Source organism: Cryptomeria japonica, chromosome 1 (genome assembly GCF_030272615.1).
Source record: "Cryptomeria japonica chromosome 1, Sugi_1.0, whole genome shotgun sequence".
NCBI lineage: Eukaryota > Viridiplantae > Streptophyta > Pinopsida > Cupressales > Cupressaceae > Cryptomeria > Cryptomeria japonica.
In genome coordinates, this window is record NC_081405.1 from 432,805,518 (window position 1) to 432,825,784 (window position 20,267).

The window sequence follows — 20,267 nt, forward strand, 5'->3', positions numbered from 1 at the left end:
GATGAAAAATCTAAGATATTGAATTGTTTTCTTCAATTTGTGAATAACACCCAAGGTACACTTTCTCAAATATATAAATCCTTTCCCAAACAAGGGATTCTACTTAGGAAATCCAACTCTAGTTTTGTTTTCCTCCCCAAAACCACACCCTAAAGATTTATTAAAAAGATATTTCTTTGGAAGCATCCAGTTTGTCTCAATGACCAAAGAATTATTTTATTTGTTCAATTTTAACTTTCTCACTTGTTTTCCATGTCTAAGACACATCAAAATGTTTGTGCTATATGCCAACAATAAAAAAAATTACATTTACTTTTACACTAGGGTTTTCATTCAGTTTAATATTATTTTTTGACTAGTAGTTATGTTCAATTGTTATCTTTGATCATGGTTTAATTTACAAGGCTATCACTTTAGGTCTTAGAATTTATATTAATGTGGTGACACATAATTTAAGGTATATTATTTTGTTTAAGATTTTTAAAGAATCATGTTTGGTTGTGTTTTCAAATTTTGGTTCATCAAGAAGCAAAAAAGTAAGCTAAATGGTTTTTAATGAGCATACTAGGGATAGAGTCTTGTTGAGTGCAAGGCTTTGACATCATAACGAATAAGGTCAATAAAAAAAATTTGTTCACCAAGTTGTAAAAATGCTTAAGTTTTACTTTGACATCTTATTTCAAATTGTTTTGCTTTGTCTTCAGTTGTAGAGGGCCTCTAAGAAGCATTCTAAGACCAAACTTCATTTAGACAAGATTAAACTTCAAATCCTCCAGCTACATAATGAGTATGTCATTTGTTTTAGCTACAGCTTTTTAAAAAAATTTAAATTGTAATATGTCATGATATTTAATTTTGCTTGATTCATTTTGTAATCATTCGGTTGGTTGTAATCCTTATTTAAATTTGAGGGCTTGCTATATTATTTTCGTATTTTTTAGTGTGATGGTTGATACTTCTTTATTATTAGTCTTTTGACTCATTGTTTTATATTGTTTCAATATATAAAAAATTTAAAAATACATTTTTTAAGGAAAAATTTGTGGAACTCGTGACCTCATGAATATTTAATTTTTAAGCACTCATCTTAAATTTATACTAATAGTATAAATAACACTTAGCGTCAAAAAACTAAAAGTAAATGTTAAAAAGGAGAGAAGAAATTTATGGAGTCACATGATATTTTTGTCAATATACAGTTGTTATTTATTTCCAAGCCCTCTTTATTTCATCATAAAAAATTTGCATAGGAAGAGTCCAACTACTCAAATTTAAGAAAAATGCACATTTAAGAAATTATATGGGGATATGAGGTTACTATTTGATTGAATTTTGTTGTTTATTATTTCAATATAATTAGTATACATATGTAAAGGAATCAAAACAATCAATATTAAGGGAGACTTCCAAATTTGAATCGAAGCAATCATAAAGAAAAGGATGTCAAGTTGGTGCCTACAACCATGGGTGCACTTGACAGATGAGCTCTTTGTGAAGTTGGAAAAATAGACACTCACCCATGTTTTTAGAGAGTCAAATAAATTGGTTGACTTGCTTGACAAATATGAGGTGCAACAAAAAAAAACCATAAATATCTATGTTGAATTTTGAACCTATTGTAAACTTTGAAGTAGCCCAGCCACAAGTATAGAATCTACAAAATCATTGAACAACACCAATGGAGATCTAAATCAAATGCAAGAAAATGAAATAAATCAAATGCATGAGCAGATTGATTCACAATCTGAATTTGAGTAAAACCATCAAAGGTCTTCAACCTTCCTCTGCCAATGTTTTTTGCTCTCATCAACAGTTTGTTGATGATACTATCCTAATGGGATATTCTTCTGTCAGGGAAGTTGAAGCCTTCAAAACTTCTCTTAATTCCTATGCTTTGGCTACTGGTCAACAAGTCAATTGGGACAAATCGGCTATATATTTCATGAATACTCCGGTCTTAAGACAACAGAAAATTGCTAAAATTATTGGTTGCAAGGTGGACATGCTCCCTTCCACCTATCTGGGTCTTCCCTTGGGTTTAACTCCCCCAAACTCCTTTTGGAATATGATCATTGATAAATTCAACAAAAAACTTGTTGGATGGAAAGGTTCTATTTTATCTCAGGCTGGGAAATTGCAGCTCCTTCAAGCTACTCTCTAGAACCTCCTTGTTTATGCCCTCAGTTTATTTGGTATCCCGGCTAAATTTGTTGAAGCATTGGAAAGAATCTAGAAGAGATTTTTATGGTCAAGAGTTGAAGAAAAAAAGAGGATATCCTTGGTTGCTTGGGACAAAGTTTGTAGACCAAAGAACAAAGGAGGGTTGGGGATTAAAGCTCTAAAAACCTTTAACAAAGCTCTTCTAGCTAAATAATTATGGAGAGCTTATGATACCAAGAAAGATTGGAATCAAATATGGTTTGATAAATATATTCAAAATTAGTCTATCCAAGGGGTCCTTGACTCTGAAGACATTCTTGTTGGATCCTTCATTTGGAATAGTATTATCAAATCCATAAAAGTGGCCAAAGCTGGAGCTGGATGGGTCCTTGGAAAAGGTGACAAAATAAGGTTTTGGGAGGACCCTTGGATGAAGAATGAATCTCTTTATGATCAAGACAATAGTAAAGTTATTGAGGAATGTAAAAGGAGGTTTGGGCTTATGGTGTGTGACTACTGGAAGGAGGACAAATGGGTGAGGCTTGATGTTATTCATTCTGGATTTTCCTTACTCCAGAAGGAGTTGCTGTCCTTTTCCTTTAACAAAGACTATGATGATGTTTTTCTCTGGAAAAGTAATCCTATAGGTGAATTTACAGTTGCTTTAGCCTACAAAAACACATTTTCTCAGACCAATAGTCCCATTTGGAGTAAAGTTTGGAACAACATCCTGATCCCTAAAGTCAATATTTTCTTTTGGATTGCTTCTCACAATAGTATCCTTACTCTTGACAATTTGGTCCGAAGAGGTTTTAAATTACCTAATAGATGCGAGCATGCCAAAAAGAGGAAGAATCAGTTGATCATCTCTTTTTTCACTGCTCCTTTACCTGGGAAATTTGGTGTAAAATGTGGGAGAAATGGAAAATTAGTTGGGTTATGAACAAGAGTATCAAGGATATTATCTGGCAATGGAATTTCCCTACTAAATGTCATCTTATCAAGAACCTTTGGTCCTTGACCCTCCCCATGATTTGCTAGGGCATTTGGAAAGAAAGAAATAACAGAATATTTAGGGAACCTAAGTGTAACTCTCAAGAGGTTTTTGAAAAAATCTGCAGGGCCATAAAAGAGAACATCAATATTCCTCACAAGAACAATAAGCAATGGTTTATTACTGATATGAATGATATGGAAAAAGATATCCTCACTAAATGGAACCTAATACATAAAGTCTACAAATCTAATAATAAGAATAGGAGAGATAATATTGTTTGGCGCTTTCCTGATCATGATTGGATAAAGGTGAATTTCGATGGGGCGGCTAAGGGAAACCCTGGGAAGTCTGGTGGTGGAGGAGTTATCAGAAATGCTCAAGGAGTCTGCATTGCAGCTTTTGCTTCTCCTTTTGGGGTCCAAAATAATCATGTGGTTGAAGCTCTGACCATGCTAAAATGTCTCTAGCTTGCTCAGGGATTCAAATTCAAAAAAATATGGCTCAAAGGGGACTCCTTAAACATCATCCAAGCCCTCAACGGTACAAGCTTTGTTTCTTGGAATATTACTAACTTAGTTAAAAGTGCTAAATATTTGTTAAATAACTATGTTAGTGTTAGCATAACTCATACTCTAAGAGAAGGTAATAAGGTAGCGGACCTCTTAGCTAATGAAGGGGTCAATTTAGAGAATGATGTTAAATATATTGGAGAAACTCATTGTAAAAGGGAGGTTAAAGAGCAATTATATTTTGATCGTATCAATGGGTCTAGTTAATATCATGATTATATTTTGGGGAACGAATTCCAAAGACAAATTTTGGGGGTGGATTAACTGCCAGTTAATGAGTGCTTTTTGGCATCATTTCCATGATCATATGTGTGAGGAAGATTATAATCATAATTGCTAGGTTTGTGCGGCCATAAACATAAGTTTCACAACTACAAAAGAGTCTCTATTCAGTAACTCCATAATTTACAAGCATTTGGGGTTTCATCTATGGACTGTGAATTATAGCTACTGGTACTTCTACCTGGAGCTCAAAATGGGTGGTAATTTAAACAGGAATGAGCCCCCAGGTTGCAAAAATTGGAAGAGTGAACGAAAAGTCTGGAGAAGACTTCATAGATATGGCTTTACTGACTATATGGAAAAGCTTCACAGAAGCAAAAATTTTGTTACTCACGGTTTTGCCAGAGGCTGGAATAACAATAGAGTTACCCTATTTGGGGAGATATGGAAAATTGATGAGAACCTGGTTGCAGAGGTCATGGGTCTACAGACGGAGGGCACCAAATTTTATAGGGATCGAAAGTATGTAGCTGAAGCATTCAAAATCTTCCCGAAATCAGAGGATGAGAAGGGCCAGCTTGTGAAGAAAGACAACATTTCCTATTACATTCCCCAACAGGTAAATCCCTTTTGGCAAAAAGTTTTAAGGGTTTTAATGGAGTATTTAACTGTTGACGGTAGATTTACAAAAATTTATAACTATCACTTTTCTATTTTGAATCACTTCGGTCATGGGACCAAAATTTCCCTGCCTTTTTATTTAGCGTCCTCTTGAATGAGAGTCTTGCTGACCACACTAAAAAGCCTAACTCCAACCCTATAGCCCATCAGGGGCTTATATTGCTCATTTATGAACATCTGAAGGACAAGGCTAGGGAAACCAAAGATGACCCTCTGATCATGAATGCACATATCTCTGAGAGCGGCAAAGATTCAGATTCGGATGAGGAACAGCCTAACACATCTACCCACAAAAAAAGGAAAGCTGACACAGATAATGTGGACACGAAGGTGCACTATGACGTGGAGGAGGAAAAGGGTAAGGATTTTGAAAATGATATGGAGTATGAAAAGGATGAGAACATTGGTGAAGAGGATGAAGGGGGTAACTCTGAAAACCCTCACTCTAACCCTATGGGCTTGGACAACAGGAATGTTGCTCTGAATTCTAAGGAGGATGACAATCCTAACTCTGTGGGCATGGAACAAGGTAGGGATTCTATGAACACCATCCTGAATACCACCCATAACTATGCTCTAGAGTCCTTTAACTTCCTAAAATGGGTTGTCGACAACATTACCAGCATGCAAAATGAACAGAGGGAGTTGGAAAACAAGATTAATAAGTTGATTAAGGACTTTGGGAAAAAGAATGATGAGACGGAAACCAGTGAAGCTAAAGAGGAAATTGAGATGGAGGATTGGCTAGAAAAAGATTTGATCAAAGGGGATTCGAAACACCTGGAGGATGTTATAAGAACCTTGAAAGAATAGGCTGAAGAGGATAAAGACAACATCAACTCCAGGGTCGACCGTACCGAGAAGGCTCTAATAAACTTCATGAACCATAGTCTCCAGCTCCTCAAAGTCTCATCACAGAACATGAATGCTTTGGTGGATCATCTGGAAAGGAAAAATCAGGAAAAGAATTTGGTTGTCATTGATGATATTCCAACTTCCAGCACCACCCACCAGACTCCCAGGCACAGAACAAGGTAGAACACTACTGGGATGGAGATCAATATGAAAGATAGCTAGCTTAGAGAGGAAAACAATGACCTGAGGGAAGCGGCCAAGGTGATGATGCTCTTGGTTCAAAATGCTGAGGAATCTATTAAAGTTTTCAAGTAATTTGTAATATTGGATTTGGAGCCAACTTCTTGTTGGCTTCTTGTTGTCTTTTTCTTAGCTGTTGGTTTTTGTGCTGGTGTTTGCAGCTATTTTATTTCGTCTCTTTAATGCTTATCTTTCGAATTGTAATAGGGTGTCGGGTCCCCTAAAACCTGTTTTTACTTAATCAAAAACATTATACCTCATACAATTGGTAAGATTGACTACCTTGTACTACTATTCTTCAAGATCTTTTGAATGTGATGTATTTTCTCTTAACATTAAGCACTAGCACAAGATGGCATATTTAAATGAAATATTGTTAATTGATGTTGTAAGTGAGATGATGCAACAATGATGAAAGCTCTAGAATAATCTGGCATGATATATGTAGAATCAAATCGTGGATGTTGAAATGAGAGAGAAAGACCTCTTTTATAAAAGGTTCCAAGAGAATCAAAGATTGAGATCAATAGGTGAACAAATTGAAGAGGGGTTGAAATCAAGAGGTGGGTGAAATTTTTGATGCAAAGAAGAGATAAAGTGAGAGACTTGTCATATGACTATGAGTTTGGATTTGGAAAGAAGAGGATAATGAATTAATTAAATAAATAAAAGTATCTATATATGTGAGCTTAGATTGTGGTACCTGCATGAGATATGCAAACAACACACACACACCAATGGGATATTATGTTAGAGATAAAAATAATTAGAACAACACATGAAGTAAAGATCCTAAGCACGTCTCATTGTTATCTATCTCCAAGGATCCTTCAAATAATGGTGGCTCTCAGCTTGGAAGAGCACTTGATCTATAGGATGACAACCAAAAGAACAAGGGATATGTGATGATTCTAAGATCAAAATGGATACAACTATGATCTTAATGAATGATCTAGATATGAAACTTACATAATGCTATGATGCAAGATATTGATATGAAGCTAAAACTAGCATTAAAATGGTTTAAAATGACATTAAACTAGTATATAGATGAAGCTAACATGCTATTGATAACATGATATGTAAAACTAAATGATCTAATTACTATTATTAAAGAGACGTTAACAATGCTTGATGAAATGAGACTATAAGTTTGATGCACAAAGACTTGGATATCTAGAAAATGAAGAATGAGAGCTTTATTTATAGGGAAAATAGGACAGTGGAGGGTTGAGATTGAATAATCTCAACAAGGGCTAGGATTGAAAGTTACTCAATCCATGTTTACAATTTTCACCAATGAAATGGTGACAATTGTCAACAAGAGGTGGCTTGAGAGGAGATGTAAGAGGCATTAAATGCCTGAGAAGACATGAACGTTACCTTAGGAGGTAAGGGTTAAGGTTAGGTTAAATTTATCCATTGGATAAAGCTTTTACCCAAGGGGTAAACTCTTGTGCAAGGGTTAATAAGATAACTAGGGTCAAATCCATAAGTTCTTGATGAGACCCTTGGGTTAGATGAGGGTTAAGTTAGATAGAAAGTCTCTAACCATGTGGGAAGGGTTGAGTTAACCATTAATGGTTTGGAAGACTTTAAAGGTTAACTTGTTGAGGACATAAAGCCTTTAATGCATTTCAAAGACTTTGAGGCATTTTTGAGAAGTGACTTCTCTTAAGGAATGTGCAAATGTTTAAGAGATGGATTAGGCTAATTAAGATAAGATTAGAAGAATCTAGAAGGTTCTATAAGAGGTTTAGGAGGAAAGTGGGAGATGTAGGATTTTGCAAGTAGGTGGGGGAAAATAATTTAATTAAAATAAAATTAATTTATTTTAATTATGGTTGCAACTTGAATTTGTAGGATTTAAATAAATATTGATTTATTTAAATGTGATTTTTAATTTTGCAAGTGGGGGGATTTAATTGAATGTGAATTTAATTAAAAATGGTTAGAAGGGGGATTTAATTAAATGTGAATTTAATTAAATGGCTTAGAAGGGGGATTTAATTAAATGTGAATTTAATAAAAAATGGTTTAGATAGAAAAAGGGGAATATTAATCAAATCTTTAATTTGATTAATGGTCAATTAGAAGAATAGGGATATTAATTAAATCTTAATTTAATTAACTGGAAGAATTAAGGATAATTAAATGAATAAAATTCAATTAATTTGTTGTGCAACTTTTAGATGTCTACATTTTGCCCCTCTTTGAGTTAACGTGTGACCACATGTTGATTCAAAGAAAAACGCTCAATTTGTTGTCAAAATTTTGTGATATGATGTTGTTACCAAAGTTGTCGATTTGATTCCCTGAATATGAAAAATTGATTTTGATATGAAGTGTTGATGTGATTTTGTTGATATGAAACTGATGATGATACGCTCCCTCGAGCGATAAATTGAGAAAAAAAAAATACGCTTTTCGAGGAAATGGCATGAAGTATGATGATATTTTGAAAAAAATGGTGATCTTTTTGGATTTTAAATTTTATTTTTTTGGACTTCTAAATTTTTTGATTTTTTGGGAATTTTAAATTTTTTTTGCCCGATAGAATAATTAAAAAGGATATGGAAAAAGGGAGTGAATACTATGTGGGTATAGCGCGTACATGCCCCACACATCTAACAAGACATCACAACCACCTACGTCAGCATGAGCTATATAAGTCTCCAAAGGTCTATTTCTACCTCATTTGCACACTTGTCTTGGGAGCATTGGAGCTTGGAGGAGAGAGAGCAGATGGTACCCCTATCACCATCACTATTTTGAGCGATTTCATCAATTTGAGAGGCCAACAGAGTATGGCACACCGGTGAGTTTGATTTTCTAACCTTGCTTGTAAATTTTTAGCTTAGATTTTAGGCGTTTTTGTAAAAATTTTGAATTTTTCAAGCTAGTTAGGGTTTTCACGCATTTTTCTTTTTTTGCTTCTATTTTCTCACATATAATTTTTCTTTTAGCACATGCAATAATTTTTATTGCGCATTTGACAATTATCGTAACGCATTTGATTTTTCTTTTGATGCATATGATGGTTTTATTAGCGCATAGGAGTTGTAGATTAGCACATATGCGAAACAATATTGCCCATATAAGAAATAGTGTTGCGCATATAACATGTATTCTAGCATATTTGATGATTTTAGTTGTGCATATGATAGATCAAATAGCGCATATGAAATTGCGCATTTGATGACTGTTTTGGCGCATATGAGATAGTGAGCATTTTGTGTGATGTTTGAATAATTTGAACATGTGCAAGTTTGATTTTTAGATTTGTTATGAAGTTTTGCACCTTGTCAAAGTGTCATTTGGAATCAAATGTGTTAGTCATTAATTGATGTTTATCCCTATGAGTATGTTGTGTTAATTCGATTGTTGGTCTTGATCAATTTGGGTCAAAGTCGATAGGATTCAAAGTCGATATGAGTTTGTTTGTGATATGGTTTCAATTCGATATGAGTTTTGTTGTCATTATGAGTCATTTTTCCTTATGGGTCATTTTTTTGTTATAGGTCAACTTGTTGTTATGGGTCAACTTGTCGTTATGGGTCCGATTTCAATATGGGTCTAATTTTGATATGGGTCTGATTTTGATATGAGTCTGATTTCGATATGGGTTATTTTTTATGCGATATGGGTGATTTCGATATGGGTCATGATTTCGATATGGGTCTGATTTCGATGAGTCTGATTTTGATATGGGTCTTGATTTGATATGAGTCAATTGTTGTGCGATATGGGTCTGATTTTATATGGGTCATAATTTGTCGATATGAGTCTGATTTCGATATGAGTCTGATTTCGATATGGGTCTTGATTCGATATGAGTCAATTATTGTGCGATATGGGTCCTGATTTGATATGAGTCAATTGTTGTGCGATATGGGTCTGATTTGATATGGGTCCTGATTTGTCGATATGAGTCTGATTGCGATATGGGTCTTGATTTGATATGAGTCAGTTATTGTGAGATATGGGTCCTGATTTGTCGATATGAGTCTGATTTCGATATGGGTCTTGATTTGTCGATATGAGTCTGATTTTGATATGGGGCATGATTGATTGATGGGATACTTGATTTGTTGATTGTCAGGTTGCATAGGATAGATGTATCTGATAGGATGATATCCATGTATTGAAATAGGTCCATCAAGGAGTGCCCATGCTTCGGGAGAAATTCCCGAAGACTTTTGTGATGCGAGATCAATTGAGTGTTGATTATTTGGCAATCATAGAGGCTTGCAGTCTCATCCACTTGTTACACATGCCATCCTATCAAAAGAATAGGGAACTACTCACCGCGTTGGCCAAGACATGGCACAACAAGCATAACACCTTCCATTTACTGACGGGTGAGATCACAATGACGTTGGAGGACTTCTATCAGATTCTGTGAATTTTGATTATACGTGAGCTTGTGGAGTATGATGTGGAGGAGGATGGTGAGACTGATGATCTCAGGAGGTGTTTGTTGATCCCCATATTGTAGTTTACTTAGTGGCATGGTAGGACATGGTAGACAACTATGTCCCACTCCCTTCAGTTTTGGCAGGTTTGATTGGCAGCTTATTGATTCCGAACAGGAGCTCTCAATGGGTTGTCAGTTGGATGGGGTCAAGTTCTCTGACAGATGGTGCAGACATGCACATGATATGTGTGGGGTATTTGTTTTCTCGCCCATTTATATCATGATCTCCATCGGGTGGTTTACGATGATGCAGCTAGTCTAGCTTCCGGATGCACTTTACTATAGATTTGGGCATGGGAGCACATAGTTGTGGCTCGTCCACTTGGGCCGAGGTTTAGATTAGCAAGGGCACTTTTTGTGATGATGTACAACCAAGTTTCTTCCCAATCAATGCTTGGGAAGTTAGAGTATTGGAGCCAGGCCCTGGATGATATGGATGCAATGGTGTGGAGGCCCTATCGATTGTGTGAGCCATGGCCGGAGGATGCTTTTGAGGTGCCACATTTATTCATGAGTAGATTCCTTATGGGTCGCACCCATATGTGATAGAGAGGTTTATCCTTCCTCAGGTTTACTAATAGTTTGGGCGTGTGCAACTAATGCCATAGGGGATGACTATGTATGCTTGGGTACATAAGGAGAGGACATATTGGCGGCTCACATTGGATTTTGTGATAGCCCAGGTTGAGTTCTATTCTTTTCCTTTTTGCACATGGAGCATGTATGAGGATATAGCATATGCAGGGATAACTATGGAGTATATGCATTATTTTTTGACACACAGGTTCCCTCAATTGACAGGGCTAGGAGAGTCCATTCTTGCACTAGAGGAGGTTAATTATGATGATCAGGGTGGAGGTGGTTGAGGTGGGAGGAGGGGTGGTAGGATTGTTGTGGGTGGTGCAGTTGGACATGGCCAAGGAGGAGGTGGTGGCAGGGTAGGAGGATTTGATGATGGAGGAGTGGTGAGAGGTAGAGGAGGAGGATGGGTGGTGTTGGGAAGGGTGGACCGTTGCAGGAGGAGGATGTTGTTTTCATGGAGGCTAAGGAGGGATCAGATAGTGACAGATCTGAGGAGGAGAGTGGTGATTCTTCTGATGAGGATACAGAGTCTGAGGTAGATGGTGGAGGAGTAGGTTTGATGGGATTGGTGAGTGTAGTAGAGGAGGAGGATGTGCAACCATTGGACTGATGAAGGAGGATTGATATGCCTCCTCCTACCCCTCGACAGGTTGGTATGCAAGATCCGCAGCCTAGGCAGCCACAAGGTGTGCAGATTAGAGTGCCTCCTCATCAACAACAGGCATAGATAGAAACATTAAAGTCTTTGTTTCATAGGGTACAGAGTCATCTCACACAGGCCCAGGCATGGGTTGCACAACTACAGAGATAGGTGGTAATAGTGTCACTAGAGCGGGACACAAAGATAGAGTGACATAGCCAGGCAGAGGAGACAATGTGATCATTGCAATAGGTAGTTGCATAGGGTGTTACAGGGGACACCATCTGGAGTCTGATTGAGTAGATAGGGCGGGTAGAGTATTACATGACTCTATACTTTTAGGTTGTGTCACCAGACCAATGTGCTTCTACCTATGCTAATAGTTCTCAGCACGGGGGTTATCAGAGACAAAGAGGAAGTGAGGGGGTTGTGGGTCCTAGGAGGGATGCTCCTAGTAGTAGCATTGGTGCGGGTAGCTCAAGCTCTCGACAGATAGGTCCTGGAGGTGGTCAGGTTGATCCTGCATTGTGATCATGATCCAAGATTTTGTACTTATACCTCGATGTAAATATATCCTTGTATTTTGATGACTTCCTGATATGATACTTTGTTGTACTCTGATTTTATTAATATGATACTCAACAATATTCTCATATGATGTTTTGATGATCTTATTGATGTTTATTGATTGCCTTGATACTGATGCCATGTGATATGATGAACATTTGTTATTGATACATATCCAGGGACTTTGGTCATTTGATTACCTCACTGATGATATGTTTCTGACAGATATCCTTGTTTTTCCTTTAGATCAACATGTGGTCACACATATTTATGATGATATGTTATGAATGCAACTACTTTGATTCTGATGATCTATATGATATGCTTTTGATCTAGATGTTTTTTTTTCGCAGATGTTGATGTAGATGATGTGATGTGTGTGTTGTGGGTGATTTATATGCTTTATATGAAGATTGTAATGTACTATATGTTTGGAAGGTGATATGCAGATGATGATTGGATTAATGATTGCGGATGCTTATGATTTGTGCTAATGTTGCTAACTTGTTTTTGTGCTTTTGTGTGCGGGGGATAATGCAATCTAGAATGTTACATATGGTTGATATGATGATGCTCATGTATGGGATGCATTGTGATAATGACATGATTTTGATTTGTGAATGTATCTTGAAAAATGAGATGTGTGAAATGATAATGATAATGATAATGTGAGATGTATCTTGAAAATGAGATGTATGAAATGATAATGATAATGTGAGATGTATCTAGAAAATGAGATGTATGAAATGATAATAATAATAATAATGATAACTAATGAAATGAATGTACTATATGCAAGATTTTAACATGGTCTAAATGATAATGATAATGCAAACCTAATATGATTATGAGAATGCACCTAATGATTTATATGCAACCCCATGCAAAGTGAAAATAACAATGATATGCAATATAATGCAAGATTAACATGTTATGATATTAATGATCTTAAAATGATATGCAAGCTAATGAAAGATTAAGATGATAATGATATGATATTAATGCAACATTAAGAGGATAATGATGTGCAGCTAATGCAAAGCATTAATATGCATTCTCATTCTTAATGTTGCCATCCATGTTGATCAAAGTGCTAGTGCTTCCTTTGTTTTCATCATCAGGCCTTGATTTTTTGAAAGTTGATACAAGCATCATGGTATAATTGAATCATAACGACCTAAGTATAACTTACATGAATTTTGATATTGCAAGATGACACAAGCGTCGAGGTATAATTGAACCAAGATGACCTCAGTGTTGCTTGTGTAAAACAGACAAGAGTTAACTTTTGTCCTATACAAATCCGAAATGTCTTTAGTGATATGTTACCTGATCACGTCGTAAGACAAATTTGCATAACAAAAGGATTCACTCACAAATAGTAGACAAAGAAGACATCAGATTCCCTCCTTTCTTCTCTAGTCATTGAGACATCCTTGAGTCACTTAGGAGATATGATAAGAAAAAAATTAACAACCATAAGTAAGCATGCATGCTATTGGAAATGCATTCTTTTCAAGTAAAACATCTTGCAAATAGATATTTTGTTCAATTAGTTCAATTCCATGATATCCAGTCTTCTTGCATTGTTGTTGTCATTTGTTGGTTGTTCCAATCCTTGTTGTCTTACTATGTGTTTGATCTGATGTCAAAAACCCTCAAGGAGAAATGCCCCCAGTGAGGTCAATATTTTGCCCCTTGTTGTTGATACTACTTCGATATGGATATGTACACTAATCACCAAGCCATGGTGGGACATGATTTAGATTATCAAGGACAATGACTACACTAAGTATGTCCAAGATGATGTGGCATGTATAAGTGTTTTGTGATGGCTATGGGCTTAGATCAGATGGATCAAAGATATGATATAAGTACTGATAGATGGAGGAGCCATTCTCTCACAAGTGGCACGTGTTGCCAAGTTTTCACCACTTGTTTTTATTGCACTTTTTGATTCATTTTTTATTTTTTATTTTATTTTTGTGTCACAAGGTGCCTGTTTGCGAGGTTTTCACCTTAGTGATGATTTTTTGATACTTTTTTTTTTTTTTTTTGCTTTTCTGCTTGATGTGTGCATCAGACGACTGAAGTGTAGAATTTCTTTAGATGGATGTTGTTATTTGGTTGATTGAGCACATCCCCTTTCCTAAGTTGACAATTGATATGCTCTCGATCCATAGCCTGATATGATGAAAAATGGCCCTAACTAGCTAGGTTCAAATTTCCCTGTCTTCTCTTGGTCTTGCTGATTTCTAGGATTTTCTTTTAGGACTATATCACCAATTTTGAAAGCCCTCGAGATGACTTTGTGATTATAGCTTTTGCACATTCATTGCTGATATGTCTTGAGATGGTCATAGGCATGACGTTGTTTTTTTTCATCAAGAAGCTCTAGTTTCTGCAACCTATTCACTCGATATTCCTCATCTGGTATGAGGCCCTTCAAAGATACTCAAAGAGATGGGATTTCTACCTCAAGAGGAAGAATTGCTTTTGAACCATACACCAATGAATATGGTGTAGCCCATGTAGGTGTGCGGATTCTCATTCTATAGGCCCAAAGTGCTAGATTGAGTTGTACATGCCAATCCTTTCCAGCATCATTCACTATTTTCTTTAGGATTTTCAGGATTGTTTTGTTTGATTCTTCTGCCTGGCCATTTCCTTGTGGATAGTACGGTGTGGAAAAGCAATGTTGAATTTTGAATCATTTGCATAGCTCTTGCACATCTTGATTCTTGAAAGGACGTCTATTATCTGTGATGATGGAACTAGGAATGATATATCTGCAAATGAGATAGTTGAGGATGAATGATGAGATCTGCTTTCCAGTCATGGTGGTCATTGGGACTACTTCGATCTACTTGGTGAAGTACTCTATGGCGGTGATAATGAACTTATGTCAGTTTGAAGAAGAAGGATGAATATTTCCTACCAAATCAAGTTCCCATTGACAGAAAGGCCAAGATGTGGTGAATGGTTGCAACTCTTGTGTTGGTGCATGTATGAGGTTACCATGAATTTGACATTTAGGACTCTCTTTCCATTGTCGGCCAGTAATATCCCATTCTCATAAGTTTCTTGGTGAGAGTAGGACCACTTGAATGCGTACCACAAATACCTTTGTGAAGTTCACGTAAGGTGGAGTCAAATTCGTTACAATCAAAGCATCAAAGAAGAGTACCATCTAGACCTCAGCATTAAAGTGTCAATGGTTAAGGTATAGTGGGCGACTTGTCAGATGAAGCTTCATTTTTGGTTGTGAGATAGGTCGGGTGGGAGGGTATTATTTTTGACATAGTCATAGATCTTCCTGTATAGAGGGGAAGCAGAACCGGTCAGGGCACAGATGAATTGGGATGCGAAATTATCATAGGCTGGGAAAAACAATTGCTCCACCAACAATTCATAATGATTTTGTTTATCTAGAATTTGTAGAAGCAAGACGATAGTGTTCACTGCATCGACAAATCTATTTTCCAATCTTGGAATTTTCTCAAAGGTGATGTGCATAAAGTAATTTTTGAAGTCATCCACCATTCTCTTGTAAGGCATTAGCTTATCATCTTTTGTCTGATAGTCATCATTGATTTGATTGATAACTAATTAAGAATCCCCATAGACTCTTAATTCTATGATTCTCCATTCCACAACTACTTTGATTCCTATTAGCAGGGCTTTGTATTCAGCAATGTTGTTGGTGCATGGAAACATTACTCTGTAAGATCTCAGAATTGTGTGCCCTTCTGGAGTGACAAACAAGATGTCAACACCCAATCCATGTTGTGTATAGGATCCATCAAAGTATAGGGTCCATTGCTTGGGTGTGATAGTGAGTACATCCATATTTGAAAATTCCACCTGTAGTGGGTCTTGGTCTGGTAGTGGTGCTTCTACCAGTTTTTCTTTAATTACCTATCCTTTGATAGCCTATCATTTTGTGTATTGAATTTTGAACTCACTCAAGACCATGACCCACTTAGCTAATCTTCTTATGAGAGTGGCCTTGCTGAGTAGATATTTGAGAGGACCGATCTTTGCTACCATCTTGATTGTGTGGGCTAGCATATAGTGGTGGATCTTTTGAGAAGCAAACATCACTGCTAAGAAAGCCTTTCCAATGAATGTATAATTGAGTTCATATCCATTCAAAGTCCAGTTGATGTAATAGATAGCCCTTTCTTTTCCTATTGGATCTTCTTGTGCTAGCAATGCCCCCAATGATACTTTTTTTTGTTGATATATAGAGGATGAGTGGCTTCCCTACTATTGGTGGTACCAAAACTTGTGGATTCATCAGATATTGTTTGAGCTGGTGGAATGATTCAGCGCATTTGTCTTCCCATCTAAAAGGTATATTTTTTATGAAGCAGATGATTGAGTGGAAGACATTTATCTACTAACTGAGGGATGAATCATTTGATGGATTATAGCCTACCCTACAGAGATCATAGCTAGCTAATATTTTTAGGAGGTGAAATCTCCATGATAGCCTGAACCTTTGTTGGATCCACTTTAATGCCTTTTTCTGATACAATGTAGCCTAATAGTTTATCGGATGTGACCCCAAAGACACACTTCTCAAGGTTTAATCTACCATTGAACTGCTCCAATCATTGAAAGATTTTATCTAGGATGTCCAGGTGTTCAGCTCTTGTGAATGATTTAGCTAACAAATCATCCACATAATCCTCCATGAAAGTATGAATCATGTCATGGAAGATTGTTGTCATGGCTCTTTGATAAGTTGCACCAGCATTTTTTAAGCCAAAAGGCATGATGTTCCAGCAATATGTTCCCCATGGACATGTGAATGCAGTTTTATTTTGATCCTCTAAAGCTATCTTGATTTGGTTATAGCTTGAAAAACCATCCATGAGAGATAGCATTGCATGTCTTGTTGTTGGATCAACAATGGTGTCAATGCTTGGCAAAGGAAAGTCATCCTTCAGACATGCCTTATTGAGGTCTCTGAAGTCTGTACAAATCCTTATGCTTTTATCTAGTTTATAAACTGGTACAATGTTTGAGATCCATTCGACATAGTCTATAGGCCGGATGAATCCAACATCTAATAATTTCTTCAATTCTACTTTGACTAATAATGCCACATGTGGATTCATATTTCTTAATTTTTGTTTGATAGGTTTAACTCTAGGAGCGATGGAAAAGTGATACATGATTAGATTCAAATCTACTCTTGGCATGTCAGCATAAGACCAAGCAAAATTTGAAAAAACCTGAAAAAATCTGGTTGTTCTTTTTCTGTGAGTGATTATGGCAGATGTATGGTTTTGATTGCTGCTTCAGTGTTGATATTTATTGATTGAGTTGGATCAATCAAGATTGGTGACCTCTCCTGGTAATGTTCAGGAAGAGTGTCAAGTCTCCCATCTTTAGGTGCTTCAAAAAGGTTTTCACCTTTAGATACATCCTTTATTTTTAATTTTTTGCTTTTGCGATCTAATACTACCATTAAATGGTTTTCACCATTAGATCCATCTTTAATTTCATTTTTGCGACTGAGAGACTTGGCACTCCCCTGATTGTAAATATTGTTATGTGGTTCACTGGTGGAGCATGTTTCCAAGTTGACTCAACACAGATATTGGACAATTGATTCATTGCTTGGGAATATTGGTATATCATGATGTTTAGGTTCTTCCCAGTCTATGAGATCAAGATATATGAGCGGTAGGGATTCATTTGGTGGGTTAAGATCAGTTGTTGTAAGTGTCATGATGGAGACATTGTCATAGTTGTTTGGGATATCGGTGAGGTCTATGATATTCTTGAGGTCTTCGATGGTATTCTCTTTGATATTGCCTTGTTTGTATTGTTGTTACTCATTCTCACTAGACTCATATATATGTTGTGGTCCGAATTCAAACGGTTGAGATCTTGAGCCTTGTCCCTCATGAGATTTGGGTGTGTATGCATGGATTGTATCCACCTCAATATTTTTAGTAACATCAGAACAACTATCCCACTCATACTCATTGGAATCAGTTTCAGAATCACTGTCCCAGGTTACCTCGATGAATATAATAGGTATGTTGTATGGTGAGAAAAGATCACTGATAATTGCCACAAGTTTAGTAGCTTGTTCTGATTCAAGATTGGTCCTTGCTTGTAATCTTTGAATTTGTTTGTACACCATTTCCTTTCTTTGAGTAGCAATTTCCTCTATGTGTAACTTAGCCTTGGTCTGATTAGGTTCTTGTGCATGATGTACTTTCTTATAAGAAGCTTACTCCCTTTTAATAATGAGTTCTTCTTGTTGTCTCTCATTTTCTTCATACTTTTTCTCCTTCCTTGTCTTTTCTGCTACTTGGTTCAGTGCTTCTTGCCATGAGTCTTCATTATGTTTTCTCTTTTCTTTCCATTGAGGTTTTTGATGGTGATTTTGATTTTGCATAGGTGAAACATGTTGTCCATACCCAAGTCATGTTTTGTCTTTTGCAAATTGTGAATGAGGTTGTATGGGTTCTATGATGCCTTCTTGGCATTTTCCAATAGGACCTTTTCCTTTGTATCCCATTCATTGCATGATCCGGAACCCATTTCCATATTATTCTATTGGTACAGCTACTTCTAGGGTAGCAGCTCTGATTTCTTCCTCATCCTTGTATAGCCAACTAAGGATGTCTTTATCTTCTGATTCTTCAGCTAGTGTGCCCATTTGGATAAATTTACCATCAAAATTTATGATGGGTTGTGTTTCTTGATGTCTTGATGTGGAAGGATGTCCATAAGACCTTGGTGAAGTTGGCAACTTAGATAGACACAAGGGTTCAAAAGAGTACTCCCCCATGCCTTGGTCCTTTATTTTCATTTTTTACTTGAAGTTCATGGATAGAGACTTGAGTTATTATTGATGGTTGGATGATGAGGAAGCTTGGGCCTACCTGTTGTGTGGAACCAAGCTATCTTGAGTTGCCCCCATAGCATTGCAGTACTGAAAAGGGTTAGTATCTGCAGATATTGAAATTTCTTGTCCATTGTAGGGGAACTTGATACATTGATGGTATGTGGAAGGTAGCACTTGTATTTCATGGATCCAAGGATGACCCAATAGTATATTGTATGTCAAGTCTATGTCCAAGACTTGGAACATGGTGTCTCTTTGTACAGGCCCTACCTGAATGGGTAGTATCATAGTTCCTTCAAATGATCTTTCTTCATCATCATAGGCTTTGATAGTGATTTTATTTTTGGGATCAATAGCTTTCTCAGAGAAGCCCAATGCATGGATAAGCTCGAGGGTACATATATTGAGACCAGCTCCTCCATCTATTAATACTCTTTTTACCTAATGTTTATAGACTAAGACCTCGATATGTAATGGGGTGTTATACAGATGACTGAAAGAGACATCGTCATGTTCAGAAAAAGATATGTTATGTGTCACCATCATATGGGCCACCATGGCTTGGAATGAATCAATATCTAGATCATTTGGAATGGTTGTTTCAACAAGAGCTTGCTCCAAGATATCCTTGTGTTTTGGTGAAAGTTTGAGCAACTCAAGTATAGATATCTAAGCGGGTGTTCTTTGTAGTTGGTCAACCAAGTTATATTGAGTCTTGGGGAGAGTTGTTGATGTTTTTGATTAAGGAAAATCAAGTTTTAAGGGACCCAAAAGTCACTTACATAATGAGAAGATAAGAATGAAAGAAACTAGAGAAAATGGGACATAGAAAGAAAAGCTGCAAAAGACCAGCAAAGAAAAAAATAGCTAAGGAAAAGGACAGCAAAAAGACAAAAGAGACTGGCAACCAAAGACCAGTATTACATTTTAGATAAAAAATTTATAGACTCTTCCACGTCCTTAACCAGAATCATCATAGCCTTAGCAGCTTCTCTCAGGTCTTTGTTCTCCTACTTCTGATGGGTGTCTTTAGTCTTCATCTCCAGATCCCTGGTAGTCTACCTTGTTCTTCATCTAAAGGATTCAAGAGTAGAGCTGGAGGTCAGCACATCATCAATGATCACCATCTCTTTGTTCTGTTGGTTCTTTTCCATACAATCAACCATGGCATTCATATTTTGAGATGAAACCTTCAAAACCTCAAGGTTGTGTTTCATAAATTTCTTCAAGGACTTCTTAGTTTTAGTAATCCGGTTGATAATAATTTCATTATCAACCTCAACCTTATCTTTGATGATTCTGATCACATCTTCAAGATGCTTCAAGTCTCCCTTAATCATTTCTTTTTCTAGTCAGTCCTGCATTTCAATTTCATCATCTGCATCACTAGTGTCCACCTTCGC